This window comes from Plectropomus leopardus, chromosome 13 (assembly GCF_008729295.1).
Source record: "Plectropomus leopardus isolate mb chromosome 13, YSFRI_Pleo_2.0, whole genome shotgun sequence".
NCBI lineage: Eukaryota > Metazoa > Chordata > Actinopteri > Perciformes > Serranidae > Plectropomus > Plectropomus leopardus.
Genome location: NC_056475.1, coordinates 30,861,921 through 30,870,950, shown reverse-complemented (window position 1 = coordinate 30,870,950; position 9,030 = coordinate 30,861,921).

Sequence of the window (9,030 nt, the reverse complement as noted above, 5' to 3'; positions counted from 1 at the left end):
ATTAATATAATTAAAGGGAAAACAGCAAGTCCTCATACATACAGTGTATAGCAGAAGCTGGAACCATGAAATGTTTTTTTTTAACATGAAAATTGACATACACGATTTAAAAAATACTTTTAGCAGTTACAATAGTAACAATAGTAGTGGAGTTAAAAAGTGGCCTACAACATTTACCTCTGAAGTGAAGTTGAGTAGAGGTCTTGTTGTTTTTTGCTTAGACATTTTTCAAAATTAGAGTCTGATGTCATAATTCTCTGTCATAATAACATCTTACGAGAAAACTCCAGTAACTGATAAACCAGTCATTTAAAATAAAAAGTGAAAGAATTCAAGACAGCTCCCTGTTGGTTCAGGTCTAAATTTACTAATAAAAAGAGTTCAAGTCACCCTGGTGAAGCACATACTTTATGTAGCCTACCTGCTCATAACTGACTCAAGTCAACTGCTGCGAGTCTTCCTGAGTTTAAATACAGAGTAAAGACAACATTTTATGCTGCTGTTTTCTTCTGGACTCTACCACTGATACATTGTGATCTACTTTATGCTAAATTATTTAAAAGATTCCAGTCATTAATGTTGACACAGTACTATGAATGTTGGACTGAGGACCATTTGACTGCAGCTTGTTGTTGTCCCTCATCAAAGCTCCCTCAGACATTTGGTTGGACATGCATGTCACCTAAAGTTTGTCATTTTTTTTGTTTATTTGAACTTGTAAGGGAATTGCATTAAAGAGGTGCTCTGTAAACAGAGATTTAATTAAAGTATGTATATAAGGAAGTTTTATGGCTTTGTGGTGTCTGATATTTACGCCAAGACTTTGCACAGATTTCATTTTTGCCCTTGGAAAACATGGAAAGAAGCACATTGAGCAACTTAAAAAGAAAAATCGTGGAAATTAGGAAAAAATTGGTAAAAAAAAAAAAAAAAAATGGGAAAGTTATAAAAAAGAAAAAAAACGGATTATTATTATTTTATAAAATTATTTTAAATAGTTGGAAATACATTTCTCCGGATTTTTTACCCATATTTTTTTCTCCTAAACTATAGCTTTAAAAGAAATATTTTCCTAAATCTACTAATTCCTTGCTGAGTTACTCATTGCCCTTTTTCCATGTTTTTGAAAGAAATTCTAACCAATCACTGTTCTAAGATTAAACGAGGTGAGAAGACAGAGCAGACAGATCAGAATTAATTTTAGGTCAGCTATTGTCTGCACCAGAACTTATCCAAATGCCATCTATTATAATGAGGAAATTCATTCATTCCACACAGCACACCAATGCACATTAGTACTCCTTTTTACCATTAATTTATAGTTATCTCAACAGGATTAAGGGAAAACCAGCAGTTTTCTAACTTTGAGAAGACCTTGTTATTATGACCATTATGAACATTGTTATGATCATAATGATTCTGATTTGCATGCTGCTCCAAAACAATAAAAAAAAAAAAAAGAATTATAATCAGATTGTCTCGGCAAGTTTAAGGAACAGATCAAACATTTCTAAATAGGATACAGTTTATCAGTCACTTTTCCTTTACTACAACTTATGACAATAACATATATCTAAAATTACAACAAGTATAGTGGAACCATTGAGACACATTACCCAGCAAACAAAACACACCATATAAGCTGATAATGACTGAATTTCACTCAGAGCCATTTGCAGTGAGGCCATGTTGTATGCAGGGATGGGACATGTGAGGTTTACATAAAAAAGCTTGGGACAGATAGGCAACAACTTCAATTGTCTTTTTCCAACACACACTGCTATTGTTCTTCTATTGTTGAGTCACCATTACTGCAGGTACAAGTCAGGAGAAGGGCCATAGTGAGAGCACCCAGGGGTCAACCTACGCTCTTTTTTTAATTTTTTATGTCACTTCTGATATAAAATAGGCAGCACAGCTTTGTTAACTATGCTCCAAAATATATATTTATTTAGTCTGACTTTTAATAAATGTAATTCTTGTAAATTAATTTATGTCAATTGTTGTATTTTTACTATTCTTACTGGTCTCTGTACTTTTTACTTTGACTTTTATATCTTGTTTATCACCACCTGTCTTTTGATGGTCTAATCTTGTCTTGTGTGTGGTGTGTGTGTGTGTGTGTGTGCACATTGTTTTTTTTGTGTTTTTTTTTAATTCTATTATTGTGAAGCACTTTCAGCTGCATCCCTTGTATGAAAAAGTGCTCGAAGAATAGAGTTTATTATTATTATTATTATTATTATTATTATTTATTATATAATAGATGGCAAATTTTAAATCATTCCCTTTATTTCTTGAACAGGTTATTTCCATGATGTCCCTGTAATCGCTGCATGTCACCAAAAATAACAAATGACTACAAGACAAAAACAAATTCTATCTCCTGGCATACTTTGAAATACATGGATGAAAAAATTAATGCTATTTTACATTTTTATTGTATAGAAACGGTAAAGTTTTCCAGTAATGTACTATAATTTTAAAATAGGACACTCAATTAAATATCCAATTAAAAGATTTGCATGAGCTGCAGAATCGAATAATTACCACCATCTCACATTTCTAACAGTGCAATTAGTTCCTGTAATTCCCAGAGATCTGGCAGCTGCATTAAAGCTGCTGTGAGGGTGTGTTCTTAGACACAGACAAACACACAAAAACCCAAACTACTGTCCTTTCCATAACAGAAAGGGGGGGGACATTTTTGCCTTTTGTTTTTATTTTGAGGATTGAGTCTTCCAATGCTGGATATATATGCAAGAGAAAATTGTCCTTAAAGGCTGAACTGAGGGCAAACAGTACTGCTGGGTCTCCACTCACTAATCTATTGTTTAGAACCTTGTTGAAGCTCATTAGCAGTTTTGGAGGTGTAAAACTCTATGAAATTAGCTGCTGAGGTGTTTTGAGTGGGGGATGACAACTGACCACACTATAATCTGTTTCCATCCAGTTATTTAGAGCATGTCATTGTTTAATCACTTCACATATCTTACTGGATAGATGTTCACTACAGCCAATAAAACACAAAGATTTAATATTTCATAATGCCACTGCAAATATAGAGAGGAATGTGCAAGCTTACTTTTTTCTTTCTTGTATAGCTATATAATTATAAATAGGGATATCCATTGTGTACCATCCCACACTGTTACACAGTGGGGCCTTATAGAGGAGAAAAGTCACAATGATTCTGAGGGCCTGTGACTGACAGAGCCCCTAAAAAATATTCGATAACATCAAGAATTTTTTTCTTTCATGACATATTTTTAGGTAACTTAACATAATTTCTCTTGCTAAGAAATGACTTTATCCTAACTGTAAGTGACTGAAGTAATGTCACTGTTTAATTTTATTACTAGATTAAAATTTAATTAATTCAAACTTGCCCCATGTCATGTTGACAAAAGCAACACTTAACAGTCCCTGTATGGAAATGACAGCAATAATTAATCTTGTGGCCAGGGCTTAATTAATTATTTTTATCAAATGTCACAAGAGGTGTTGCTCTGTAGTAACCCCTGTTATCACTAAGCGATTATTTTATTAAGAATGTCCCATAACTAATACTGATGGTTTTCTTTTTATTTTCTTGCTTTTTGTCAAAAGAAACAAACAAAACTCAACATTCTAGAGAGCCTCTATAAAATTGTCCCCTCCTTTCCTCTATTTTAGATGAAATGGTTCAGTCCTTTTTCCGCACCTGAAGCTAACAGGAACTCATTAGCAAAAAAAACTTCATTTGAAGTTGAGTTGAAGGAAAGCCAAACATGGTGAACGTCGCTAAGAGCCTAAAGTGACGCCTCTAAAAAAGGAAAGTTTGGCTACCAAGAAACAGGAGAGAGAAAAAAAGGCGACAGAATTTTACCCAGTCCCTCACAGAGAAAAAAAAAGGCGGGTAATGGTGACTGATAGAAATGAACCTTTTTAGCACATAGTGAAATACGCTAGGTTTGCTCTGCTAACGTTAGCTAATATCTTCACAGAAAATGCCCTTTACTTTTCGCTCCTCTTTAACCGTCATTCAATCAATATAGCCAAACTTTTATTCAAGTTATACAGACTTATTTTAAATTTCAGCTGTCTCGTGGTCCCCGCCTGGGTTTCAGGCCAAAGTCTGGATGCAGCTTCATCCTCAGCAGCCCTTGTCTCCCCCCACCCCCCACCAATGGACCAGCCCGACTAGCAGCTGAAGAAGGAGGTTGAGCACATGACAGCGCAGCGCAATACTGAAGTTTTGGTTAGGATGTTGTATTCATTGGTAATGGAGCCCCTCTGGTGAAACATTAGATGAAAAAAAACAAAAATAATGCGTGGTCACGAGATAATAAAAAAAAAAACGCGCTGGCCCACGAGATGGTTATTGTAGTCATGCCATGGGCCCAGACTGTTGCTTTTATCATGGACAAGTTTTGATTTTAATTTCATTTTTATTTTAATATAGGAATGAATTACAATGACATACTTAAGTCACTTGCGGCAAGGCATGGAGTAAAATTCTTAGCAAGAGAACACTTAATTCGGCTGCTCAAAATGCATGGGCTTAAACGCCAAGGAATCTCGTGGCCACAAGTTATTATCTGGTTGGCCACGCATTATTTTTTTTTTTCATCCAATGTCACCAGAGGGGCTCTCTGTACATTGGTGAAGTAGCAATATTCAGATTTTTTTACTTGCCTATAAATAGAAGAACCACGGTCTCAAAATACACCATGACAAGGAAAAGTCCTGGAAAATGTTAAAGTAAAAGTTCATAAATATCACCAGCCAAATGTACTTAAAGTATCAAAAGTAAAAAGCACTTATTATGCAGAATGGCTCCTTTTAAAAGTGGCATAACTGTAAAATATATTTTAGTTTACTATTAGTTGTACTATGTCAACGTGAAGCCAACTTTACATACTTTGTATATTAATGGGTAAATTAATAGTATAACGCTGCAGATTAACTTAGCAACTGCATCATATCACAGTCACATACATACATACAAACTTTTATATAGTTTTTGCTCATAGCACTGGTGCTACAGAGGTTGATAGTTTTTTAGCACAGGCCAAAGACTTGTGGCGTGAATATTGGACTTCTTTAAAAAAAATTTAAAAACCACCACAAGTCATGCGGTTTATCACACAAACAGGTACGTGTCTGGGAAAGGACTGGAATGAGGTGTGCAGGACAAACATAATCCAAAAAAACAAATCTTAACAAGATGGGTTTTCAGGCATTTTTATTTATTTTTTTCATATTAAATCTTAGTTCAAATTGATATCATGACAAGGGTGCAAATCACTAAAAGAGAACAAAAAGAACAAACTGTGTGTGTGTGTGTGTGCCTTTATGTGCCTGTGTGTGTGTGTCTGCGCGCTTGCCTGAAGCCTCCTGGCACCATCAACAGTACAAGAGCTTCCTTTCCTCATCAAATGTTAGCCAAGGGGAATCATTTTTCCAGTCAGGATTGTACCTGGTGTTGGAGTGGTTCCCTGTCGGCCTTGTTGGGGGCTTTGCTTTATAGGTTCATCATTTACTTCTTCTCCTTACTTTTTTAATACCTGAGAATACAGCTTCATTTGTCATAGCGACCAGCTAACTCAACTTGCTAAGGGTAAAGGGGATTGTGAGATTTGGTGTTGGATGTATGGACTCATACTGTTCGAATTTTTTATTGTTTTTTCCTCTCTCTCTCTGTCTCTCTCTTTCTCTCACACACACACACACACACACATACACAAACACAAACACACACAGGCTATTGTATGAGTGGGGTCCAGTGTGATTTCTTTTCATACGGACAAAAATCTCTGGGTGCGCCCCTGTTTGTACAAATCGCAAAAATGTCTTCTTTCATATAATTACAGTTCTTCTAGCTTAAAGTCTGATCTTATTAAACTAGAATGATTAAGACCAGGCTATATACTGTATCCCACCTCCTCAGATAAACCCAGCAAACTCATAGCCAGCTCTGGTGGTGTTTACAGTTGTTGAGAAGGGCTACTCTGTTGCTTGTGGAGTAATTCCTTTGCTGGTGTCATTACGGTATAACTATGGCAACCAGCGTCTGTTCAATGCTGAGCCGTGTTGCCGTAGTAATGGGAGGCCTCTGACAGGCCAGATCTCCTTTCTTTCTTTTATCCCCTTTTCTTTCTCTTGTTGTGTGAGGAAGAAGCAGCTGCTCGAAGATGCTAATGAAGTTTGTATTTGTGGGCTTATTGGTTATGATGTTTCCAAAACTGTGTTTGACACTAATGCTGACACATATGGCATGTACTGCACACTGTGTGCTCAAACATACTGTGCGTGCTCATCTTTAACTACGTAGGTGTAGTGAACGTGTTGAGAGATTTCATTTTTTACAGCGTGCAGCATCTTTATCTGAGCAGGTAGGCACGGCACCTCCTGTGCACTGACGTCATGTGTTCACTGAATCAGGTTGCAGCCTTTCTCTTTGTCTTCGCCTGTTGGATCTGCTTGCCAATGTCTAAGATTATGGAGTCTATTTTGGGAGGACTAAAACACTTTGTATCACTGGCAATTTCTCAGTTATTTTCTAATTAGCAATCAGGAGAGATAAAAAAAATATATAGCAGGAAATTCTTTAGGAAGTATGAGCATTATGAACAAATCCCTCACTGCTTATTCTCTCAGTTCTCTCCAACCCATCAGGCTGTAAAAAGTTAATCTGTCAAATCTGCTCATATGTGAGCGCTGGATGTTCCAGGCCTCAAAGATAGCCATATTATGATATTTCCCAGTGTGAGTGCACTCTGGGTGTAATAATAACATGTGACCTGTTATGTGATTGCATGTGTTTACTCACACAGTCGAGGCTTTCAGACAGGAGGTATAAACCCCGGCCACAGATTGAAACCAGGGATTACACAAATTTTGTTGCACAGGCTGTAAAGAAAGGAGGGGGTTAATGTCAAGTTTTTAATTTACGCTCTTCATTTGCATTTATTTTTAAATATTGTCTTATATTGATATTTGAATTCTTTTTAAGAGGATGTTAGTTTTATTGTGAATTGTATTTTCATATTTATAGATGTTGGCTGCAGTATATGTACTGTGTTTGTATGTGATTTCACTTTGAGAACAGTCTCTGGGTTGATGTAGTCAAAAGTGATCAGACTATCTGGAAAAAGTCATTACATCTCTTGCTCTATCTTCTCTTCATATATCTATAAAAGAACATTTTAGTGCCTAATGTCAGTCATCCTTGCTTTGAAAATATTTGTATAAGTGAGGGGTTTTGGGGATTGGAGGTCTACAAATACTTAAATCTTTTCTGAAATTGGAAATGGGTTTTATATTCCCCAAACATGTTTTTACAGATACACATGAACTAGGCATTATTTAAGATCAATTCCTCAAAAAGTGGCACAAAATTCAATGTTCTTGCTAATTTTATCATGAATGCATCAATGCTATATAGGCCTTCATATAAACCTAACTTTGAAAAATGTGCATTATGCCAAAACAAACACTGGGTCAGATAATTCACATGAAACACAATGGATCAATAAATTGCATGTAGCTCATGGAATATGTCGCAAATATGATGATTCGGGCCCTCCAGTCATTCACTGTAGTCATATCCACTGACACTACATCCTGTTCAAATATTGAGAGGTTTCTTAGTATTAAAATAATTGTATTTTTATTTATTTTAACTTCAGTCAACCAGAAAATCCTATTGCGATAAGAAAAATCTCTTTTACACGAGTGTGACACCAACAAAAGTTACAGACAGACGACATGGAACAAAAATACAAAATCAAAATATACAACTCCAAAGCAAACAATATAAAACACAAAAAGAACACAAAATAAAGTTTCCACATGGATGGACTAAAAAGTATACTAATATAAGCTATGAATAAACCTAAAAAACAAGACTATCAAAAGACCAGTCTAGATACGAACTGACATTGGCATGTAGAAGATGAGCTTTGAAAGGAACTAATGAGTGCAGCTTTAAGTCTCTCTGTAGAAGATTCCACAGATATGGAGCTGCACACATAAAGACTGTTTTGCCAAAACAATATTCCTGGCGTTAGGCTCCATGTCTCAAGTATTATGTTTTATAATGCACTTTTATTCCTGTTTGTTTGGCTTGATGTATAACCTCCTCCGTTATGTGCTATGAAAAATTACTAAATGTTTCCTCACAGGAGATCCCAGAGGAGAGGAAATTTCAAAATAAGATCTCTTCTTTGTCCAGCTTATTTCTGATAGAAGAGCTCAATATAATATCAGTATAAGATTTCGACCATTTTTAGACCATTCTTCTTAATGAAATGGTCTTCCTCTTGTCATAAACAAACAATTATATTGATAACATAGATAGTAATAGTAATTCCAATAATGATATTATCTTCTAATATTTCTCTCTCTCTTTCTCTTGCTCTCTCTCTTTGTCTTTCTTTCTTTCTTTTAAAACTAATTTCCAGGTTATTTGTGGGACATCTCTTGCGAGGCGTCTGACAAGAAAACTGATGTCGTTCCAGGTTTTAAAGGGTTAATTAGATCATATGCGTATTGTTTTGCTTTGTTATTTAAAAAAAAAAGAAAGATTAAAAACAACATAGGCTTTGGAAAGAAAACAAGCTTGATTTCATATTAAAAGTTTATTTAGCTTTTTCCGTCACTCAGTTTTGACAGATCCTCTGCTGTATTCTGCGATTTCCATGTTTGCTACCTTGCAGGTTTTTGTGCATATAAACAGAGTAATATATTCTCAGGTCTGAGCAGAATGATGCAGTAGACGATGAGGGGAAAGCTGGTGATAGGATTTAACATTTGAGGTACACGGATAAACATTGTGCTGCCTTGCTACAGAAACATCTCCTTCCCCCAACACTCCTCCTTGTGTCCTCATGAATATTGGGGAATTAATGTGAGGGAGGAGGGAGGAGGCAGGGACAAAGGGAGAAAGCGAGGATAGTGAGGGAAGAAAGGGAGGGGGAGAGCTGCTATCGTCAGAGGCCCGGCAGTGCGCAGGCTCTGTGAGTGTTGGGCTGGCTGCCTATTGAT